This window comes from Pectinophora gossypiella, chromosome 24 (genome assembly GCF_024362695.1).
Source record: "Pectinophora gossypiella chromosome 24, ilPecGoss1.1, whole genome shotgun sequence".
NCBI classification, from domain to species: domain Eukaryota; kingdom Metazoa; phylum Arthropoda; class Insecta; order Lepidoptera; family Gelechiidae; genus Pectinophora; species Pectinophora gossypiella.
This window is the reverse complement of record NC_065427.1, coordinates 6,714,502-6,740,424: the sequence shown is the minus strand read 5'-3', so window position 1 is coordinate 6,740,424 and position 25,923 is coordinate 6,714,502. Positions and strand designations below refer to the sequence as shown.

At 37.7% G+C, this 25,923-nt stretch overlaps 1 protein-coding gene across 15 annotated transcripts in view; it reads right to left on the bottom strand.

The window, feature by feature from the left end:
* Positions 1 to 20,906, bottom strand: part of LOC126377791 (twitchin) — a 157,227-nt gene extending 136,321 nt beyond the window's left edge. For all 15 annotated transcript variants that reach the window (XM_050025614.1, XM_050025624.1, XM_050025609.1 and 12 more), the window contains exon 1: positions 20,808 to 20,906. The gene's annotated coding sequence lies outside the window, so the exon portion shown is untranslated. The remainder of the gene's footprint in view (positions 1 to 20,807) is intronic.
* Between the last annotated feature and the right edge of the window lie 5,017 nt (positions 20,907 to 25,923).

The following is a 25,923-nucleotide window of genomic DNA, read 5'->3' as shown; positions in this document are numbered from 1 at the left end:
AACTATGAAAATTTTGGCCGACGGCCGAGGCGGGCGGGCGGAATGCGCGTAGGCGGTGCAGGCGTCGGTTCTCGGTTGGATAACTAACTCGTCACCAAGTGACGTCGATATTGCAGAGGTGTTTTCCGCCGAAGATAGAAGCTGATCTAACCGAGGGTGTTGTTGCGGATTGCGAACTGCTGATTTGGATTTGGGGTCAAGGGGCACATTAAAGCGGCATTTCGAGCTCTTGGCTAGGCAGAGAGAACTGATAATCGCGAGCTGTGGATTCAGCCTACTTCACGTCATCTCCTGTATTATCCTCTTCAAGCACTTTGAGAAATACAAGATCTTTTATACAATATGCCTCTCTTGTCTTTATTTATTTTACTATGTTCATTGTGTTCTCAATATTTTGACAGTTTCCAAACATCTTTCAAAGTTGAGATTTTGTAATTGAAGTAAAGTTAAGTTCAGACATGTAGAAATAACGAATAAGAATTACGTGATGAAACAGATTTATGAGGCAAATCGCCAAATGAATAATGGCAGGTGAACCATGGTCTAATCGATGACATCTCAAAGAAAAGGCAAGTCAGTTAGGGTTTGAGAGTATTATACATGAAGCCAATACCACACAAACCAATAACCAAGGTATTGATACATGAGACGAAATCGACGACGATGATCTTTATGAAGTCAGGATTGGAGTTCATGGAAATTCATGATCTGCCCCTCCAATGACAACCTGAACAAAATTTCCATTGATTGTTGATGTGTGAATTGTGTAGGTACTTTGAATAGTTTCAGTATAAACTGACACAGCTGCTGCAGACGTGATAAGGTCAAGGCAGTCGTAAAATGGCAAGTATACCTATGATAATAAGGTCAAGAATCCAGGTTAATAAGGCTATAACGTCGTATGTCAAATTAGAATGAGAGGTGGATTATAATTATTATTTGGTATTGCTATTCTTCTTGGCTCTGGCAGGAACTTCTTTGATCAAAATGTGGTCACGGTCGGATTTTGATTGAGTTATAAAGGTTTTGCTGTATGGGTTTATCACCTATCATTAACGGCCTCCGTGGTCCAGTGGTTGAGCGTTGGGCTCACGATCCGGAGGTCCCGGGTTCTAGCACCAATAAGTTATTAATTTATCTTACGTGCAGTTTTCACTAACACAGTTGGCTCGACCATTATAGACGGTGATACGGCTCACCACCTATCACGTTGGTCTAACAGAAAGCTCGGTGAAGTGTGAGTACTTAGTTCATTTTTCGATGGATGTGGTTCTGACTATCCCAATTGGGACTTACTCGTGAGCTAATGTTATGTGACATACCGCATTCGGTTGCTAAGGAGAACATACTAACCTCAACCAAAGTAAATTATAAAGACATATAAATTATGAAATCTACACTGATCATTACGACATTAAGGACTTGAGACACAAAATTAATAGTGCGACATATCACACTCTGTGTTAATACAAATTATAATCATGTTTCTAATGAGCCAATTTCTCGAGCCAAAAGCTATAGTAACTATGTACATATTTTATGTTTTAAAACGAAATGTAACTGCACGTGGTATGAGCATTTTGAAACATACCTACATAGTAGGTAGTAAAGATGTAGACATGTAGAGGTGGGCACTTATCACAATTTAGGACATTATAGATTGATCACCTGATTGTTCGAAAGTAAAATGGTCCCTGTTTCGGAAGGCATGTTAAGCCGCTGGTCCCAGTTACTACTTACTGATGTAAGTAAGTAGTCGTTACATGAACCATGTCAGGGGCCTTTGGCGGTTCAATAATAACCTTAACGCTAGGGTTGATGAGGTTGGTAATCCACCTCACATTTACATTTTCTCGCAATTTATTACACCGTTTTTAATGGCACGAAACGATGTAGTCGGTAAGGTACAAAATATATTTGCGGTCGCTTTTAGTTTTTCTTTTGTTTTTAGTTAGTTTAGTTCTAACACGTCTGTCCGTCAGTTCAAGTTCGTCTATATATGTATAACATAAACTTTATACTCACTTACATCATCATAAGAACGTAGATATAGGGTGTAGACAAAAATATTCTATCAATTACACTTTCCGTATCCGCGTTATTAAGGCCTTTATCAAAATTGGCTACATATTCTGCCTCTTTGCTAGACTCATTTCAAAAATCTCAGTCTTCTCCTACAAAGTCTTCAACATTTTAAGAACACTTAGTAATATTTGTACCAAAATATTCACTATACGTGACTGAAACCACGTTTCTAGTTAATGGGTGTTAATGGGGGCAACAGGTGTGTAAATTATGTGGAATATTTCTGTCTAGATAAATCATACGCTTACCATACAACTGCTACAAATCAAAATTATTATGTTGAAAAGGAACATCTTCATTGGGAAGCCATTAATTGAGTTTGAATGCAGACACATTAGAAATAACATACTCTCGTAATGTACAGAGAGACAGATTCACAAGTTACATGACATCCGATTGAGTAGGCCGAGATGTATAGTATACAGTGTGTAGTTCTTCGGACTTGACAAACTTTAAGGGTGGAATCTATGAGTAATTTCATCGTGAAATCTCAATAAGATTTTTGCTATTCTTTTTTTTTTTTAAATGAGATTAGGTGCTTTTAACTATTTTATGTAGTTGTGGATATTTTTATTCGATAAAGACGTTTTTTTGCAGATAAAAGAATTTTATTTCATGTCCGTAAGGCCTTTAAATCTCGAGATATGAATTTTTATGAAGAAGAAGAAAATCTAAAATCTAAAATTTTAAAATGGCCGCCATTTCTAGAATATAAACCCATTCCTTGCCAGTTATGTTTAAGTCCGTCAGTACACCTTATCTGTTCTGTGAAAGATTTTAAGACAGCGCGTATGATTCTTAAGAATCTGTTTGCATTTAAGCCTCGTGATAAAAATTTGCAACATCAACCTTGTTGGTTAATTTTGATAGAGGACGACAACCTATAAGGTTGATAATATGGTTAAATTATGTTCTGGTCGGTCACAATCCTGAATCCTGAATCTTTGGCTATCACCTTCTGTCTGTCTCCTTTTATACTCTTTATTTTGACACCATTTTTTTAATATTAAATTAATTGTGTTATTGTTTACGTCGATTGCGACATACACTAGCGTCAAGAATCTTTCTATCTCAAGATCGTCTCTACCCCTTTCTTTATCGTCCTTGTCTACCGCCCGCGACAAATCTATTTGTCTGAAACGATAACCAGCATAGAAATCGACGACAGCAACTGTCGAACCAGTACGTTAATTTTCACACTTCACTTACCGACATACGTAAATAGGTCAACTTTTATTAACTGTAGTAAAGATTGGGCCATAAATTTGTCTCGCCTTGGCACCTACTGGAGTCAAATAATGTCCTATATATTACAATCTTCAAGTTCAGAAATTGTATGATATAAAATTATGTTTGTTGATTGATGATACACGGCTTGGTGTTAATGAAAGTTTAGAAAGATTTATTATATTAATTATTGTTCGTTGGTTAGAACGGTTTGAGTTATGTTTGTGGCTACTTATGTAAGTATTAAGAATTGGCGCTATATCAAAGGTTGTTTGTTCTTTTTCAGATGTTGGACCCTTATGTGTATGCGCTGTCAGTATTTTAATTTTTGCATGGAATTGTAGATACTTATCATATCACAGATAAGATCGCCCAACTGGGCACCCTCAGGCCTGTTGTCTTATACGTTATACCGGGTGAGAGCCTTCAGCGCTCCCCATTTGTGCGGCCAAGTAGTTAATTCCATCTGCGGCAAATCTACAATAAGTCACGTCAAAAAAAAAAAACAGATAAGATCTTATGACGTCAGAAGAAGTCGGTGACGTAACTAATTCATGAGTATCATCCAAATTTTCAAAATTAACAAAACAAAAATCGAGCTTAAGTTACTAAATAGTGATTATAATTCCATATAAATTGATCAAGGAATTGGCCTTTGATAGACTGGAATGGAAAATGCTACACCGACAAGAGCGTGGCTCTTAAATTGATGATGATGATAAATTGATCAAGTGTGCCACTTAACGCGTAATAGCGAGCACCTTACGGCCATTTTTAAGACTAAATTGGCTTTAGCCAGAGGGGGTGAGGTAGCCGCAAGATACAAATTGGTGCGGGGTGGAGAGTTTTGGTTGTACAGTCATGAGCAATATAATGTACCCACTTTAGGACTCTGTCGCACTAACATATTTGACACTTAGTGAGACTTACAGTTCAATTTGTCAAAAAAGTTAATGTGACATGGTACCAAAGTGTATACATATTAATGCTCGTGACCATACACGCAATCAATACGCAGTATTATTCTAACGGATCTGCGGGCGGTTGCTATGAGTATAGAGTTCACAAAATGATCACTGTCTAACAAAAACATTAGCGATCAACGATTCCATCCATCGCGACGGGATGCGCGTGCGCTGCCAAATCAGCTGTGAGCCACAGATAGTTTATTTGTACCGATGCACATTCGATACTGAAAGTGATTCCGTTCTGATAGAGTGGTTTCATCGTTTTGATCTGTCTGTGACTCGTTGTGTCTTGTGGTTGTGATTTGAAGCGGTCTCAAATGGAGAGGCCTTGACTAAGACCTGAAACATTTGACATTTGCAAGACGACGATCGCTGGAAGTGGAAGGATGATAATAACCCAAGCAGCCCCTTGCGAGACTTACCACCTCTGGCGGGATCGTTCAGCTGTTCCCACAAGCCTGAACCAGTTGTCCGGGTGTGGATCGCTAGACCTTTGTTTTATTTTTTTGATGTGACTTATTGTTATTCGGCCATGGCGACAAGTTTTTAACCTAGGAACACATAATATCAGCGTCGTGGTTCACGCCGCGACTTGTGCTGAGTGAGGCCCTTTTATCTCAGGACGTCCACCACCACCTTATGGTCATTTCGACAAACATCCGTCTTGCTTTTTTGTAATTGTTTTAGTGGAAATTTGATATGATGTTGTTGTCTTTTTTTGTGTGTGGCGTCCTTTTATAATAAACTTTTTCTATTCTATTCTATTCTATTGAACGCCTAAGATGCACTCTTATATGGCTAACGTAGCAGTGACAGTGTTCTGCTATCGTGTGGATTGTGGGTTGGATTACCAACCCGATCAACCCTGATGTCAGAGTTATTAGTGAGCCGCCATAGGCCCCTGAAATGACTCATGTAACGACTACGTACTTATATCAATGTAATGCCTGTAATATCCTAACCAAACTAGGGATCACAAAGTAATATTTGTGTTATGTCACCACCGGGATCAAACCCAGGACCTCCGGATCGTGAGCACAACGTTCAACCAGTGGACCACGGAAGTTGTTAAATGTATAGTGAAAATAGTAAAGGGTAGAGGATAGAGCCTTGTGGGACTCCGGCATGTATCAGGTGCGGTGATAGGAGCGACATTACTCATGTAACGACTCATCATCATCATCATCATCAGCCGTACGACGCCCACTAACGACGACACGAACGACTATGTACTTACATTAGTAAGTAATAACCGGGATCAACGGCTTAACGTGCCTTTCGGACGGATCTTCTTACTTTCGGAGAATTAGGTGACCAGCCTGTAATGTCCCAACCAATCTCTAGTTTGGTTAGTGATTTTTGTGATATGTCCCCACCGGGTCTCAAACCCGGGATCTCCGGGTACACGAGAGAAGAAGAAGATCGCAGGGTTGCACCTGATTGTCTGAAATAGTAAGATTATTCCGTGCTTCGGAGGGCTCTTAAGCAGTTGGTCCCGGCTACTAGCCGTAAAAATACCTCCGGTTGATTGAGGGGAAGCCTGTGCCCAGCACTGTGACGTATATAGGCTGTTTATGTTTTGAATAACCTATAAATAACCTGCTAGTATTGCGATATACCTTGAACGTCTTAACAATAATAAGGCCAAGCAGCGGCATAATGTCGCACTGTAATACTGTACCAAACAATTTTAAGGGTATTGCGCGCACAAGACAGCAGAGCCACCTTATTTTTTTTTGACGTGACTTATTGTAGATTTGCCGCAGATAGCATTAACTATTTGGCCGGACAAATGGGGAGCGCTGAAGGCTCACACCCGGTACAACGTTTAAGACAACAGGCCTGAGGGTGCCCAGTTGGGCGCGAACCTCGGCTCGGCAGAGCCACCGCAGCGGCGCAGTATTATAGTAGAAAAACTCGTAGTGCGCGCCTAGCCTAAGTATTATAAACAATAGTATAACAATACAGTAATAAATCAGATATTTATAGAAAGGAAATGGCTAACATTTGCTACGTACCAAGACACTGTCTGAATCAACGATTTATTGAATGCAGTGCATAATTATTTAAGCGTGGGCTAGGTCAGATTCTAATGAATCGAGTTTTAATTATAGCAACGTGATTTGTCTATGTTTTAATTATAGATAGATAGATAAAATACTTTATAGAGTACAATGGACACAAGATACAGAAATAAGGACAACAGACGGTCTTATTAAAAAAGAAACCACTTGGCATTAACTTAGAATAATGAGCGCAATCATGTCCCTCAGTATTTGTTACGATGTCACCTTACAAGTACTTAATTATATAATATATACTTATAGAACAAGACCTGAGGAGCTCGGTGGCGGCGCAGCGGTAAACGCGCTCGGTCTGCGATTGTTGAAGTTAAGCAACTTTCGCAAAGGCCAGTCATAGGATGGGTGACCACAAATAAAAATGTTTTCATCTCAAGCTCCTCCGTGCTTCGAAAGGCACGTTAAGCCGTTGGTCCCGGTTGCATTAGCAGTCGTTAATAACCATTAATACGCACTGGGCACGCGTGATGGTTTAGGGCCCGATCTCCCTATCCATCCACAGGGAAGGCCCGTGCCCCAGCTCGACGAACATCAACTTTTAATTTGACAGATTAAATCGAGAAAACCTCGCATCAACTTTAGTTCGACTCGCTGCCGTACTCGCAACTGTGTCGCTAGTGTGCATTCAATTTAAGTACATGTCTTACAGAATGCCAAAACAAAAACTCACCGCGGATTCAGATGCGGGTTTCAAAAATTTGCTTACAGAATTGCACTGCAGCAGTGGGGACGTTAATGGGCTGATGATGATGAAGATTAACTTGTATTTATTATAGAGTGAGATCATTCTTTGTTCCTCCATTTCATTAATCAGGCCACATAGTACATTATCCCGGATCTTCTTCTATCGTGTGGGCTATGAGGTGGATTATCAACCCCATCAACCCTGGTGTCGGGGTTACTATTGAGCTGCCAAAGGCCCCTGACATGGCTCACGTAATGACTAACTTACATCAGTAAGTAGTAACCGGGACCAATGGCTTAACGTACCTTTCGAAGCACAGATCATCTTTATTTCGGGCAACCAGGTGACCAGTCTGTAATGTTCTATAACCAAACTAGGAATCACAAAGTGATTTTCGAGTTGTGTCCTCATCGGGATTTGAACCCGGGACCTCCGGATCGTGAGCCCAACGCTCCAACTACTGGACCACGGCGGTCGTTATTATCCCGGATAATCATTGCGGTTTCCAAACAGTTAGAAGAAACTTCGGTTAACGCAAATATCAACTAAATAAAAGCCAATGTTAACGACTCATTAAAATTTACCTGCGCACGTTAAATTTGCGCGAATTCGCGTAAATTCGCGTTTTATTGCACGGCGAATTGCTGGGCGCCTGTGCAAACATGTCTGGGAATGATTACAGCTAGATTGTATATAAGTACATTAAATCTGCTCAAAAAAAAAACTGCTGTTTATCATGTTGGATTTTAAACTATTAGTACGATAACCATCTGTCAGGATATTACGGTTTCTTTTGCCGTTTTCGAGATAATCGGATTTTTCATAGTAGCTCCATACAAATTTTTCGTAAAAAAAATATAATTCATCCGCTTTTGCACAGAATCAACTCGGGTATCATTTTCCTATATAGTAATAGGTAATAGAAGATATATCCAGCAAAAAACCGCCACTTAAAATTTGAAATCCCTATATCTATGAAAGCCATTTTTCGATCCATAGTGCGTTGTAATGGTGTCGTATTTAATAAATCTGCTACGACCTGCTACGGTTTATAGACGTTCAGTTGTTGACTACGACCGTAGTAAACTTACAAAGCGTAGCAAGGTGTTTTTGTAGGCAATTTTTAGTTATTTTGTCATGTAAAACTTATATTAAGATATGCTTTCAATACACGTTAAACCCTGGGTCCCGGTTACTACTTACTGATGTAAGTTAGTAGTCGTTACATAAGCCATGTCAGGGGTCTTTGGCGGCTCAATAGTAACCCTAACATCAGGGTTGATGAGGTTGGTAATCCGCCTATAGAAGAAGAATAGAATACTATTGGAGAACTGTTAAGGTACAGTCATGAGCAATCGTGTACCCACTTTAGAACCCTGTCGCGCTATCATATTTAACATTTTATGAGACCTAAGGTTTATTTTGTCAAAAAAGTTAATGTGACATGGTTCCAAAGTCTGTACGTATTAGTACTCGTGCGTGACCGTACAATGTTTTTTTTTATGCTGAATGCAGTCGCTCAAATGAATAGAATAGGTACTCACATTATATAATTTTTCTACTCCTCTACTTTAATCTGGCATTTAAATAACCAAAAAGTCTAATATAAGTACATACATAATTAAACTCTTTGAAAAAGTGTACGCTCTATGGCCTATAAAAGCATTGTTGTTGTTTTTTTTTTTTGACCTGGAAACTGGCACCTTTACTTTGTTTGGTGCCATAGATATACTATAAAAAAAAAGTATACATTTGCCGCCATTTTCCCGCGCGTTGGAAAATAATTTTTATAAATAAAATTTTTCTGTGTATAATTTTTGTTTCATTTAAAATTACGTCGTCGTAGAAAAAGTATTGTATGCAACGTTGTATAACTAGGTCAAAAAATGCTCGTGGCGTCTCTTATTGCGATGTTCGCCAAGGCTCACATCGCAACTCACGCCACTCGCATTTTTTGACCCTTCTTATACAACTGTTGCATAAAATACTATTCTGTACGTGTTGTTTTGAGAGCTATAGGAGACTTCAGACTACTGATGCACTTTTCAATCGAAGGGTAGTTCCTAACTAGTCAATCACTTACTTTTTACTAAACGTTAAAACACGAAATTACTATGGAGTTTGTATAAAAAAGAAACGTGTGACGTCATAAAAAAAAAATACATATTTCTGTATTTAAATTCATAAATAAGTTACATAGATAAAAGGAAACTTTTTTGTCACTTTTAGGTCTGTCTTTATTTAGTAATTATAATTTCATATTTTATTTTTGACCTAGGAAACTACCCAAATAGCCCGTTAAAAATTCTTGCAAAAAAGTGCGCGCGATGTTATCGGTGCGTCAAATGAACTTTTTTTTAATGTCTGGGGTAGATGGATTTTTGGCCGAGAATCTTAGTTGGTTTCCTTACAAATAAATATCGCAAGACAAACCGAGATGTGGTTAAATGTTTCAAATGGTGTAATTTTGTACGAGATTACTACTTAGAAAGAAGGCCGCCTATCATACTCTTCTATTTTTTTTATTTTTTTTTTAATTACTCTATTGTTTGAAATTTTGTATTTCCTGTGACTGCAATAAAATATATTATTAAGTCTGCTCCATTATAAAGACTTGCATATTTCGTATTTTTATATTTATTAGCGCGACATAGAGTAATTACAAGTCTACATTCACAGTGGTTTAACTGGTTTCTTGAAGACTCTAAGCTTCGCTATTTAATTTTGTCGGATTTTATTGTTTGTGCCAAATTGTTTTTCTTGTTTTTTATAAAACAACATGGCACTGACTAATTTGTAGACATGACGCAACATTTTTGTTGTTTTGTCATTAATTTAGGCTCATATTTTTATAAACACAATTCTTCTTTTATTTGTACACGTGTAATTGTTTTATGTTCTATGGACATTGAGAGCATAATGCAACACGAGCCTTTTCTCTTTGGTTCAGTGGTTTTTTGGCGGGAACGGGAACAGGACGTTTGCTTTCTTCATTGTATAGTCTAAATAATTAATACGAAGTGGTGTTTTGTGGTTAATGATCGCAAGTTAGTCGGAAAACATTCGCGATAGTGTTATTATATCGGAATATTCAATAAATAAATAATAATAATAATACTCATTTATTTCAGCCAATACAGCCATAGTTATAGAAAAAATACTAAAAATATATACAGAATAAATTAAAATATTAACCTACATACATAATTATAAGGTTTAGTCAATGCACTAATATATAAAAATAATAAACAAAGTGTACCTATTTATTTTCGCTACGTGCCAACAAGCCACTTCATAACTCGAGAGTTTATGCGGACTTTTGAGTTAATTCGTTTGGGGTTTGGAGTAGGAGTCTGTTCCGAGGGTGGAGGCTTAAGTTTCATCATTCATCGTGTTAGTAATATCATTCGTGATTTTTGTGATATGTCCCCACCGGGATTTGGACCTCCGGATCATGGGCCAACGCTCAAACCACTGGACCATGGAGGACTTTAGATTTAATAATTATTACTCGGAGTAGATTAATAAACTATTCGAAGAATGTACTGAAGACTAACCTAAACTGTAAAATTGCTTTTTTAGTTGAATTGCTTAATGTGGCCTTTTAAAGCCTGTTTTTCAAAAGTCAAACCTGCTGGCTAGGTTAGACCGCCATTTGCCATTTAATTAGTTAAGAATCTTTTTGTAATTATTTCTTTTTACTTTTGTGCAATAAAGTGTATTTGTATTGTTATCACCCGTTCATTCTGTAGTTTGCTTAACTTAGCTTTTTGAAACTGAAAGGCACCAATCTTTTGCAAACGGAAGTCAGTCATTTTCAAATCCGAAGGGGGAAATCGAAAAGCAACTTTATTATCAAAACTACAAAATGCAACATAGTCATACCACTTCTCATAATTAGACTTCATATTTCGTAACGTGGTGACGACCTGTTGGCTTTCAGCCATCAGGAAAGAGATGGCGATAGTTTAAACTGTTGAGTGTGAGAGGGACAGGTGATTTCTTGTGTGAAAAATATGCTAAGGCCTACCGTTGGTGGTTTAAACTATGAATAGAGAACCGGTGAGTATTTTTGTACCGTTGCCGCTGTGAAGGTTAGCGGACTGTTTGCGAAGCAAGAAGTTTCTGGTTAGCTGCGAAATAGACTAGTTTCAAACTAGTCAATTCAGTTACTTTTTACTAAACGTCAAAACACGAAACTACGACGGAATTTGTATGAAAAAGCACACTGTGACGTCATTAAAACGTGATGAAATGTCGGACTTACTACGTTTTTCTTGATTAAATATGTAGAAAACAGAAAATGTTTTTCATCACTTTAGATCTGTCTTTATTTAGTAATCAGAATTTCAGAATTTATCTTGAACCCAGTACACGATTCAATTAACGGGATTATTGTGGAAAAAACTAGTTTTGGAATTTTCATGGCTTTATAAGCTAAAAAGCCCAGTTTGGCGCGATTGCTTGGGGCGTTGTTTGAGAAGAATTTATTTGAGAAAATTATCGACTCTAGTCGGCCAGTGATGGCCAAAAATCGATGCTATCAGAGGAAATAAAAAATAATTAGACTAATTACATACTATCAAATAAAACATCTACGACTACTTACTACAAGTAATTAAGTAGTTTCCTTGGTCAAAGATAAATTATGAAATTCCTATTACTAAACAAACCACCAAACCGGGCATGTCGTAAAAACCGACAAAGGGATTGTGTCCTCTAACATGATGGACTAATGTTATGGGCGATAGGCTGATCCCTTATCACCATAAGGTTCATCATATCCAGCTTACGACATCGTATCAACAGTGGCTGCAAGTCGTCTTTGATTACTTGTGGCTCTGCCCACCCCATTAGGGATTACGGGCGTGAGTTTATGTATGTATGTATGTATTACTAAACAAAGACAGATCTAAAGTTGTCACAAAAACGTTTTCTATTTTTATTTAATTTATTTATGAATTTCAATAAAGAGAAATGTAACAATAAGTACGACATTTTGTCACGTTTTTCTATGACGTCACAGGTTGCTTTTTCATACAAATTCCATAGTAATTTTGTGTTTTGACGTTTAATAAAAAGTAACTGATTTGACTAGCTGGAAACCACCCTATTGGCTAAGAGGCATCAAATCGCTAATGACCATTTTTTAAAGATTTTAGCACAATTTAGATACTTTTTAAACGACAAAAAAGAAAAGGTCGGTGAGGTAGGTCCTCAGTTCATCTTGCGATGGATGTACCTCTGACTACCCCAATTGGGATATAGTCGTGAGCGTGTGTTGATATTAATTACGAATTTAGTTGTATAATAGTTGCACAATACTCGCCCGCCAATACTGGCTGGTCTGTTTGTATTTTGGTATTTCCATTAGTAAAACGTGAAATTATATTCGGACGAATGTTGGCCACCTAAAAGACGACAGACGTTTCCGGGTTAAAATCTATACTGCTATTATAAATGGGAAAGTGTGTGTGTGTTTGCTTGTTCGCCCGTCTTCGACGGCAAAACGGAGCGACGAATTAACGTGAGTTTTTAAGAGGGGATAGTTGAAGGGTTGGAGAGTGACGTAGGGTATTTTTGTCTCTTTCTGACCCCCCACTTCCCGAAATTATTACTTACCGGGTATTTGACAGCGTCAAAGATATAAGATGATGAAGGCTGTATGGTCCTCAGATCTTTGCCTGGCTTATATAAGGCGAATTTAAACAACAACAACAACATATAAGATGATGAAAAATCAATCTCATTTTATTTTACTTTTCGACTTATTTTCGATTTTTTTTATGAATTAAGTAACAATGAGTACGGCGTTTGACTGCTTTCATTGATGACGTCACAGGACAGTATTTCCATACAAACTCAAAAGAAAACTTTCGTTTTGACGTTTCGTAAAAAGTATCTCATTAGCCTATTAGCCTATTAGACGACCTCCGTGGTCCAGTGGTTGAGCGTTGGGCTCACGATTCGGAGGTCCCGGGTTCGATTCCCGGTGGGGACATATCACAAAAATATTACTTTGTGGTCCCTAGTTTGGTGAGGACATTACTGGCTGATAGAATAAGAAAAAGAAAAAGTAAAAAAAAAAAAAATAGAAAAAGTTTATTATAAAAGGACGCCACACACACAAAAAAAACGACAACAACATAATATTAAATTTCCACTAAAACAATTACAAAAAAGCAAGACGGATGTTTGTCGAAATGATCATAAGGTGGTGGTGGAGGTCCTGAGATAAAAGGGCCTCACTCAGCACAAGTCGCGGCGTGAACCACCTGATTGTCCGAAAGTAAGATGGTTCGTGCTTCGGAAGGCACATCCTATCTCGTTAAAATTGAACAACGCCATCTATCGTGTGTTTGGGGAACGTCGATTGGAAATTCCCTCTTTACCTTGACAGGCCCAAACGGCTAGCCATCTTCCGCCATAAAAAAAAGAATGACTTTTTTTTGACGTGACTTATTGTAGATTTGGCGCAGATGGCATTAACTACTTGGCCGGACAAATGGGGAGCGCTGAAGGCTCTCACCCGGTACATCGTTTAAGACAACAGGCCTGAGGGTGCCCAGTTGGGCGCGAACCTCGGCTCAGGGCGTCGTCTGAGAGGAAAAATATTTGAAAAAAAAAAAGAATGACAAACCCCATACGTTGCATCATAACTACCAACATCTGCCAAATCAGATATCGTCTGGCTATTATAAAATTGCGCCATTAGGTACTTAGACTCTAGTTTTTTTAATAAGCGAACAACGCCAAGAATACGATGTCGCAGTCAAACTAATTAGACAAATTGAGAGCTGCCCACATAAATATCCCGTGAGTGTGTAACGAAATAGAAAAATATTAACCGAGTCACGAGTTCCCTTTGACTAAGACGAACGTAAACAATAATAATTTATGCTTCCTCCTAGTTTGTGACTTTCTTGGACCGTTCCAATAATAGGGGGGTCAACAAAGCCAGATTGAAGCAATTCACCTAAAAAGTGATATTGCAATTTGACATTTACGGATATGACAACAAATGCCAAATAACAACAATGGGCTCTTTTTGATGAATTTTTTCGATGACGCTTGTCAGTTTTCTATCGGGAAAGCCCTCAGCGCTGACCATTTATACAGGTTCTCAGGATTCATGGAATTAAGTCTGAAAGCTAACACTTCGTAACACCTACCTGCTGCACTTCTCTCTTCTATCGTGTGGGTTGCGAGGTAGAGTACCAATCGCATCAACCTTGGTGTCAGTGTTATTATTGAGCCGCCAAAGGCCCCTGACATGACTCATGTAACGACTACGTACTTACATCAGTATAAGTAGTAACCGGGACAAACTACACCCCGGACACTTCGTACAAAACACCTCGTTTTGCACAGACACTACACACTGACGTTATCGTACACGCGCATCTGTGTGTGTGACGTCTGACGTCATACGATTGAAGACTAAAGTAAGATCGAAAGGGGTCAGGTAAACCTAGCTCCCATTAAAATTCCAGCAAATATTCGTGATAAGTAAATTGCTATAAAATGTATAGCAACGTGAAGCGTATCCCGTCTGAAGGATGAGTTAAGTAAAAAAAAACAGCCAGTTGAAAAAAGTCAGTTTTAATTAAAAATAAGTTTTCTTCTTGCCGATCGTTAGGGAATATATATAACACTATGATTTTGCAGTTAAACGCTGCGCAAATGGTTATAGTGTAAAAATATAATCAAAACAATATGTTTGTTTAGTCAAGGAATTGGCCTTTGATAGACTGGAATGGAAAATGCTACACCGACAAGAGCGTGGCTCTTAAATTGATGATGATAAGTCAAATAGCAAGGGGAGCTGGCAGAATTTAAGAACACTCAACAGTAGCGACACCTGATGGGGAGAAATAGGCAGATTTTATCCTCCCGAAGGGTATATAGGTAATTATGAAATATACTTTACCAGTGGAGCACCACTGAGGTTTGAAAACATTTTATATTATTATTGGCCCCGATTCCTGCAGACATCTCTTAATTTTACTTTAAGTTATACCTGTCATTTTCTTATCCGCCGAAAAGGAAAGGGACGGATGATTGACAGCTCTTAATTTTAGGAAGAATGAGTAAATAAATGAATAACCCGGGCGAATTTTTAGACGGTTGTTTTAGATTTGTGCTTAAAATTGACGTGTGTTCCATAAGTTTTATGCTTGTCGATTACCCGTCCCTTTCCTTTTCGGCGGATAAGAAAATGACAGATATAACCTAAAATAAAATTAGATGGTATTTACAGGAATTAGCACCATCATGTACTTATATAAAATCTCTCTCTGTAGTCTTTTATGTGTATATCTGATCTTTGATAGAAAAGAATGGAGAATTTAAATTCAAAAATATCTTTATTCAGTAGGTAACATAGTTACACTTTGAATTGACAATTTGTACATAATTGAACGTCTCATCCGCCTAAAACTACTGCAGCTTCTCACAACCTGTATAGCCGGGGAAAAGAAGCTGCAAGAAAAACCTCGACGTACTTAAAAAAAATATATATAATATCCAATCAATATGTTTGTTTACTCGAATATCATGGGGAGTTGGCAAATTTTAAGAACACTCAACAGTAGCGACACCTGATGGGAGAAATAGGAAGATTTTATCCAACCGAAGGGTATGTAATTATGAAATATACTTCACCACGCTTCTCCACTGAGGTTTTTGAAAACATTTTATATTATTATGTATATAAAATCTAGTCTTTTATGTGTATATCTGATCTTTGATAGAAAAGAATGGAGAATTCAAATTCAAAAATATCTTTATTCAGTAGGTCATCCGCCTAAAACTACTGCAGCTTCTCACAACCTGTATAGCCGGGGAAAAGAAGCTGCAAGAAAAACCTCGGCACAGGGCCCTAGGCGTTCTTTAAAAAAAAATAAACATCAATAATATTGTTATACAATTGAGTAATTTAAACTTACAATGCCCGAATGCTAATGTTAAACCGAATGCTACACCGACAAGAGCGTGGCTCTTAAATACTCTTAATTAGTGATGATGATATAAAATGAAATATATTCTTACAATCTTCACAAACTTCTTATATACATTAAATAAAATTATTACGATCAGTTTATTTAACCTAACCTTACCGTTTGTTTAAAATAAGACAGGAAGCTACTTATATTCTAAATAAACTAAATATATTTCAGTTTTGTTGAGATATAAATGTTTATATAATATATTTTATGTCTAATTAGCCTTGTCAGTATCTGGACCGCCTACTAACTGGAGTAATAAAGCTTAGCATTTTATTGGAACGGTAACATTGGGGTGTCACTAAAACTGCTTAACATGCCTAGAAGTACTGTAACTGTAAAATCGTGTCATATATTCTTTTTTTAACCGACTTAAAAAAAGAAGGAGGTTTGTCTGTATGTATATATTTTTTATATATGCTCAAATCAAATATACTTTATTGCACAGAAATAAATTTCAACAATCATACATAACACATGAATACAGTACAATTTAGGCGGCCTTATTGCTCTGTAGAAATTCAGCGATATTTCCGTCAATTATAGACGGATTTCTTTTTTGTTTTAATAAGGTTCACTTCCGAGGTGGCCCCATTTTCACCAGGTCAGGATTTAATTACGTTATTTATCGTTTTTTTATCTATGTAGATACTGTTTTTGTCGTTTGCTTTTTTTTTGAAGTCGGCTTTTTTATAAAATGTGCTCCCGTTTGGCCACAATCTCACCTGATGGTAAGTAACGATGTGGTCCAGGGTGGATCACGCTTACCTAGCAAATGCCTATTCACTCTAGCCTTGAAGACTCCGAGATTATACGGAAAAACAGATGACAGCAGACAGTTCTAGTCCTTTGCTGTTCGCATCAAAAAGGTAGAGGCATAACGTTTAGTGCTTAAGAGTCAATTCAATTAAATTCAATTCAATTAAATTCAATTCAATAATACTTTATTGCACAACGACATATACAAAGGACATAAACACAAGAATAAAAATAAGCACAATAGGCGGGCTTATTGCTAAACAGTAATTTCTGCCAGGCAACCTTAGGGTGAAAGAAGTGGATGCATTGGAGCACGGGAAGAGTCTTATTAATTTAAATATAATTAGTTTAAAAAATAACTTTTTCTAAGTTTTCTTCTTTCCAATCTTTAGGGAATATATAAGGCCGCCTAAATTGTACTGTATTCATGTGTTATGTATGATTGTTTAAATGTAGTTCTGTGCAATAAAGTATATTTGATTTGATTTGATTTGATTAATATATATAACACTATGATTTTGCAGTTAAACGATGCGCAAAGGGTTATACCGTAGCTCATCATCGCCAGCCCATTAACGTCCCCACTGCTGGGGCACGGGCCTTCCCTGTGGATGGATAGGGAGATCGGGCCTTAAACCACCACGCGGGCCTAGTGCGGATTGGTGGTTATTAACGACTGCTAATGCAGCCGGGACCAACGGCTTAACGTGCCTTCCGAAGCACGGAGGAGTTCGAGATGAAAACTTTTTTTTTTGTGGTCACCCATCCTATGACCGTAGCTAGTAGCTTTTAAATAAAGAGATCATTGTCCTAGTGATTCTAAACCGAAAGCGTATTCTATCTTCGCTGATTTATCTGCCAATCTAATCTTGAGATTTAGATCGAATCAAGCGATATATCGATACTATTCGAGTATATTGCGGATATCTATATTTAACTGGTATAAAACTGTCTGGCACATATTGGTGGGTTCGACGATCGCTGCATTATCGATCAACGTCTGTGCTCTGAAATACGAGTTCATACGACAAACAGGTTACAGTCAATAATATCATTGGGCAGTGCAGTCTCTTCATGATCCGGAGGCCCCGGGTTCGAATCTCTGATCACCGCCAAAGACATACGAGTGTAATTTTATATTAGGAATGTGGTTTCTCAGTTTCCTCTAAGGGGGTATATACTAACAGAGAAATAGACAGACAAAGGAAAAGTTTTTACTGAAAATTTCACAAAGTCTGACCTGATTTTGGCGGATTGAATCGGAATCTGGTCTACCTAAATGTGATCTATTTTGAGTTAACAAACGTTTCTGTGTTTCTACCGAGTGTTTGGAATACCAGAACGTGGATTTTGAATCTTCTCTTATAAACATAAGGATTGGCAACTCACACTGGGTAATAGGAGCATCAAGGCCAAGACACCCATTTCCTGATACTCCTGGATTCTTTAGTAGGACAACGAGGTTAGAGGTTCTCTTTCTTTGAAGAATAATGAGAGTCATTTAAATCTAATGTAGTCTATTATCCGGCCAGTAAGTTAAAGAAGAAACCTTTCCCAATATCTTTTAAGTATATCGTCCGTCTAACAGCCTCCGAGGTCTAGTGGTGAGAGCGTTAGGCTCACGATCTGGAGGTCCAGGTTCGATTCCCGATGGGGACATTGTCGAAATCACTTTGTGAAACTGTCCTTTGTTTGGTAAGCACTTTTCAGGCTTGAATCACCTGATTGTCCGAAAAAATAAGATGATTCCGTGCTTCGGAGGGCACGTTAAGCCGTTGGTCCCGGCTAATAGCCGTAAAAACACCTCCACCAACCTGCAGTGGAGCAGCGTGATGGAGTATTCTCCATACCCCCTCCGGTTGATTGAGGGGAGGCCTGTGCCCAGCAGTGGGGCGTATATAGGCTGTTTATGTATGTATGTATGTATATACGTACTATTTCCGCGGCATATTCTTTTCACCACCTATCACGTTGGTCTAACAGAAATCTCGGTCAGGTAAGTACATAGATCATCTTGCGATGGATGTTCTGACTATCCCAATTAAGATATAGTGCGAAACTACAAAAAGTTACGTCAAAAAATATAATTGTCTGTTTCTATTTTATAAAATTACCAAGTTTCCCTAATTTATTGGATTTTTGATAGCTTATACATGGTTTTTATTTTCAGTAGATATAGATACCGCTAGTGCATATTGGTTATTACCCAATTGAAAAAAGAAATTGAAGAAGATGTGATGTCAATTTTGTAAGAATGTGTGAATTTTGTAATGTTTCTGTATTTCTTTGCTATCTATTCAGGTTTGGTAAGCGGACCTTTTGTCCGGCCATGTAGTTAATGCCATCTGCGGGATATCCTGGTTAACGCCAGGGAGACGATGAGACAATAATTTGTTGGTATGTTTAACACCTTCACCAACCCGCAGTGGAGCAGCGTGGTAGAGTATGCTCCATACCCACTCTGGTTGATTGAGTGGAGGTATGTGTCCAGCAGTGGGAGATATAGGCCGTTTACGTGTTAAAGTCTGTTTATGTGTGAAAAAAGTGATATATGTAAAGTAAGAAGAAGAAGATGACATTTATAATGCGAATGTTTTAAGTATTTAGTATTGATGTGTGTGTAATCATGTCTGATTATGCCAATAATGTATTAAATTATAATTAAAACACATAGTACCGGGTTCTTACCGCGTTTAAATCAGGAATATGAGAAAATTATGGATCTACCTGCTCAACTCCAATTTCATTCATTAGTCATCCCGTGATCATGGCACCTGCAACACTGTTGAAATATTGGGAGTCTCTTATCCCTGATTTTAACGCGGTAAGAACCCGGTATTAAGTGTTTTAATTATTATGATAATAACCGCGTAAACCTTAAACAATATATTAAATTACTTACTTAATACATAACATTGGCAAGTTAAGAACTCTTCCGGGTGAAGAGCAGGAACTTTCCTGAGTGCTATAGGTACTTATATTTTATACTGCCGTCACATCCGGAGTAACCTATACAAATCCCAAAGCAGTCGATATGCTATCGACACGAAGACACTACACAACGTAGTCAAGAAAATTCAGAAATCCATCAATATAGCACATTGCCCAAGCGAGCAAAATGGAGTGAAAAATATAGAGTTAAGCTTCCACCATTTTGTGCTGTAATTCCTGAGAAGAGTAAACAAGAGATAGGCGGTAAAGGTATAGAGAAGACAGAGAGAGAATGTGAGATGATTTGTGAAAAAATGGTTTTAGTATCATCAATTTCACCACAAAATTATGGCAATTTGACATACTTTTTAACACATTCACATTTTTCAGTTCTATATTCCTGTAGAATTATTCTTTTGATACAATTATTATGTCCTTTTTCTAATCCCTTTCTTTCGCAGTTCTCATCCGAGAACGGTCTGAAATATGTCGGTTCAGAAAGCAATGAATCCTATCTTCTCACTTATTAGTATTACCAAGATTCGAACAAACAATTTCAACGTCGCTTTAAATAACTTTTCACTCAACATCTGCGGATTTTATTACATTTTCTATAATCTAACTATGTAGTTTTCTTGAGCAACACCTCACAATATAGGTCATTTAATACCCCAATTTTCGTACAAGAATACTTAACATTAGGTACATTTTGTATTTTTTACGTATGAAATATCATGCGAAGCTCGATATTCCTGTCACTTTCCAATGTCCATCACATCCTGTGCGTTCCTGGAATAACCTATATGAGAGTGTGACGGGCGTGCGGCTCGGCCAGCGGCGCGCACGCAACAGCTAAAATCACAGCGCTCTGGCCGAAAATAGTACGCACCGCCCCAATGCATACAAAAGCGGCTTGCCACTCCAACTGGCCTGCCTTATCAAATTTCCCTACCCACCTACCATCCCACGCACAAACTTGGAAACCATGCATTAGTGATTAATATTAGCACAGCGTGTTAGCGGTTAACTTCACTTGGTCACTGAAGCACTTAAGCACTGAACTTACACTGGAATCGAGATTACTGACAAAACCACCGGACGGTGCGCCTGTTCGCACGCTAGCGATATACTGACGGACCCTGTTCCCCGCGCGGCCAAAAATACCATCATTGTATACAGTACACTTATATCCTAAGCTTGAATACCTCGTATAAATCTTGCGAACTTTATAAATAGGTACAGATTTAAAACTAAACTAGGATTAGTGGGTGCAGGAGCTATTAACCCAAATGGTGGGGCCGTCCTGGTTCTAAACGTGCTACAGGACGCTGCTCCAACTTGGACTGATACAGGGTGTGGGCTGCTGGCATGAATTCGAGGGCTATTGCCAAATGCAACAAGTTATTGTCCCGAAAGTGCAGTCGACGGGTAACTTTTTCTATAACAGTCCTATCAAATGTCTAAGGAGTAGTAATCATTATAAATGTCATCGGAATAATTAGGCCCCAAAAGGTGCAAACCTGCTGTAATGGTCTGACGAATACTATAGTATTTATGCTTTTCAGAAATAGTGAAAGATCTATTAAGCAACTGTGAACTGAAGTCTACTCAAACGAAAGTCTAAGGTTGAGCAGAAGGGAAACGTAACGAAAAGAAAAATCTCACTGAATATCCACAATACCTCCGTCTTTTTCTATCGTGTGGGTTATGGCGGTATACCAACCCTATCAACCCTGTTATCAGGCTGATTATTGAGCCACCAAGGCCCCTGAAATGACTAATGTAACGACTACGTAATTACATCAACCGCTTAAAGTGCCTTCTGAAACACGGACCATCTTACTTTCAGACAATAGGGTGATCACCATGCAATGTCCTAACCAAACCAGGGCTCACAAAGTATTTTTGTGATAATCCCCACCGGAATTCGAACCTGGAACCTCAGGATCGTGAACCCAACGCTCAACCACTCAACCTTAGAGGTAAATAATTCCGTGGTCGTTTAAATACTTTCAACAATGACGACAAGTCATGATTGCAACTAATTTTAAGTGACGTCGTCATAGTAGATGCGAATGAAGAATAAAGAACATCGATATTTTTAACGATTCTCCTCGATGCTACAAAAGTAAAGTGCTAAATCACTTTGGTTGTCGTTATAAGCGTTAAACTGTACTTTCTTTTATATTTTGTTAAAATTGTTCATAAAAAATTAACAAAAAAGCTGCAAACCCACTGACTGACTGACTCACTGACAGAGTTGTTCCCCTAGAAGGAGCGTCGGGGGGTGAAAATTATGTATGGAGGGTAATTTATATAGTTTAGTATGAATATAGTTTGTTTTCGTTTACGGTAAATGCTGTGTACTCATGTATTAGGTAAGCATATATGTATACCTACCAAGTCTTTCTATTTATTATGCTGTCTGTAAAAGTTTCCTATGTATTGCTGTATGTGTTCCTAAATAAATAAACGAAACATCATAGTTTTAATAGTATTCAGTGCTGATGTATCTCATGTTGCACATCCACAATTTATATCGAAGCAGACCGCACTGTTCTCAGAAATGAATATCTATCTATCGGTCTTTAATTAGAAGTACTAAGAACTGTTCGAGGTTTTTTAGTAGAGTAATGACTTAATCTAATATCTGATCGTTAAAAGTTCAGGGAATCGACATATCTTTTATTTTTCGTAATTCTTCCGTTATTGACATATTTTTTTAGCGATCGATTAAACGGAGTTTAGTTAGGACATTACACGCTGATCACCTGATTGACCGAAAGTAAGATGATTCGTGTTTTGGAAGGCACGTTAAGCCGTTGGTTCCGGTTACTACTTACCGATGTAAGTAAGTAGTCGTTACATGAGTCTTGTCAGAGGTCTTTGGCGACTCAATAGTAACCCTGACACCAGGGAAGAAGAAGAGAAGATAAGGATAGAGAAGGAGTTAGGAGATGATGTTGAATTTTCCGTCATGTCAGAAAGTACACAATCCGAATTTTAAGACATGCCTGGAGAGACAAGCAGCTAAACCGCTAAAGCAGCAAAGCCGATATGACGTCACATTTAATTTAGGTATAAGTTTCTGTGTTCGTTCTCCATGTTCTATATAGAAAATATTTCGTGTGTGCGTTATTTGTCTTTTGATGTGATGTCATTGTAATGTATATGTATGTAATCCGTGTCTGTGGTGTCCTAAATAATAAATGTTTCTTTCTTTCTTTCTTTCTTTAAACGCGTTCTATGTATTTTTTATCTGCTCCAGTCCAGCATACAAGGAATTTTATCAGTCTAGAACTTTTGAGATTCTTGTTTGATACGTTTTCAATCAATCAATAATTCTTTATTGCACAAAGACACATGTAAAGCACATGTACAAACGAATAAAATAAGCACAACAGGCGGCCTTATTGCTAAACAGCAATTTGTGCCAGGCAACTTTTCTGCTTATAACAACATTACTATCACCTATAGCCAACGGAATAATAACAAAATGTGTCCTATTCGTTTGATACAAGCGTTAACAACTTCTTCCAACCGTGAAATTAGCAATTTAACAGTAGGTTTTATGCCAAAACCATTCGCGTTTACTCCTCAGATTTATTTGTTGTGAACATGAGCCAAACCACAATTCTCAAGAAGTGCCTATTCTTAACCTTAATTTATACTATCACGCGGTGAAAATCTATCTAATATTGTGCACGAATATACATTATAAAATCATGCGTATATTTTTTACTAGTCGAGGCAGATTGGTAGAAGATTTGCAATGAAAAACACTGAGAAAATTAAATCTTCAAATAGCAGACTCTGACGGCATTTGAACCCGTAATTCTTCTCTTCTTGTTCTCTTGTTTTGAGCTTGACACAGAATTTCATTTGATATAACACAGACACACAACTTTACTAAGTATTATTATATCGTAATTAAATTGTTCCTCTAGTTATTAAGTAACTTGTAACGTACCCTCATTGATTTAAAAAATGTGTTGCTGTTGCAGTTTCTTGTCATTTCTTCTCCTCAGCCATAACACCTAGCGAAATGACGTAATTTCAAAAACGTTATATTGACCTTCAACAAGTTTATCCATGATAATTACGTTGAATAAATGATTCTGATTTCTGAGTATATTTTATATCGCGATTAAATCGTCCATAATTTCATCACGCATACAAATGCCAAAGTATTGATACGAAGAAGTATTTAACATATATATATGTGACTTTATCACTGTTTCTGTGATAAAGTCACATAAACTCTTTATGTTTCACTTTCCTTCCACCGACTGTAATTGGAATACCATTGTATTTAAGTCTATAAATTATGTAATACAAACTGGTTTAAAAGAAAAGAAAGGAAAACATGAAACAGTAGGACTAGGGCCCTGTGCTGGGAGGTTTTCTGGCCACGTCTTTCCCTCAGCGTTACAGATTCCGATGTGGTAGTAGTTTTACAGCTAGTTACATAATATGTAATTTAATTATGTTTGACGTTCAAAAAGCGCTAACTTTGTAAGCCAATTTTGAAAAATAAATATTTTTGAATTTGAATTTTGAATAACATAAGCTCATACTCCCCCTCCGGTTGATTGAGGGGAGACCTGTGCCCAGCAGTGGGACGTATATAGGCAGTTTATGTCGTTTAGGCACAGAATGTCCAATTCGCAAAATGACCAGTTCGCAAAACGTCCAATTCGCAGAATGTCCAGTTCGCAAATGATCCAATTCGAAAAATGTCCAGTTCGCAAATTGTCCAATTCGCAGAATGTCCAATATTCATCGTAACGTGATTAATTTACTAATTAAAAAAGTTGGGTTCTAATGCTAAGTCAAGTTATAAGTATATACATATAAGTGGTCCACTGATTGTAATTTTAAACCTACGGGACTCTCTCCTTTAAATCAACAGGACTTTAAAAGAGTCAAACTTTTTAGGGAACTGTTATATATATCTAAATGTCAATACAATTCAAATTTTCCAAAAGCAAACTGCCTAATTATTTTCCAATTGTCTCGTGGTTTCTTTGTATTTGACGTAACGTTTGTATAACAGTTCCCTAAAAAGTTTGACTCTTTTAAAGTCCTGTTGATTTAAAGGAGAGAGTCCCGTAGGTTTAAAATTACAATCAGTGGACCACTTATATGTATATACTTATAACTTGACTTAGCATTAGAACCCAACTTTTTTAATTAGTAAATTAATCACGTTACGATGAATATTGGACATTCTGCGAATTGGACAATTTGCGAACTGGACATTTTGCGAATTGGACCATTTGCGAACTGGACATTCTGCGAATTGGACGTTTTGCGAACTGGTCATTTTGCGAATTGGACATTCTGCGCCTAAACGGTTTATGTAAGCTCATACTGCGATCACATTCATCGCAAGATGAACTTAGTACCCACACCTCACCGAGCTTTCTGTAAGACCAACGTGGCAGGTGATGAGCCGTATCGCCGTGTATAATAATGTTAGTAAAAATTGCACTTCAGGCTAATAAAAATAAAATATATGAATAATAGCTAAGCTTATTAATAATGCAGGTAAATGGTTTACATGTGGTCATAGTAAACAATATTACATGGATGATTTGGCACGAAGACCTTGCTTTAATAATATATATCATCATCATACGTTTATGATCTTGATGACAAAAATGATATGTTTATAGTGCAATAAGATTTGCCTTCGACTATGCTTGTTTCTTTTCAATTGCACAGTAAGTCTCATTTTCTTTTTATCTGTTTTTAATCTTCTATCGTGTGGGTTGTGAGGTGGAGTACCAACCTCATAAACCCTGGTGTCAGGGTTACTATTGTGTCGCCAAAGGCCCCTGACATGGCTCATGTAACGACCAGGACCAACTGCTTAACGTGCCATCCGAAGCACGGATCATCTTACTTTCGGACAGTCTGCTGATCAGCCTGTAATCCTAACCAAACTAGGGATCACAAAGTGATTTCTGTGATATGTTCCCACAGGGAATAAAAACCCGGGACCTCCGGATCGTGAGCCCAACGCTCAACCACTGGACCGTCTTTATGATCCGAGAGAATAAATGCGCTGCTTTATATTTCAGTTAGAATATAGATAAGACATTTAATACATATCTATTCTCAACAATAATCTGAAAGGCTGAATGCGCTACCCATCATCATCATCATCACCAGCTCAT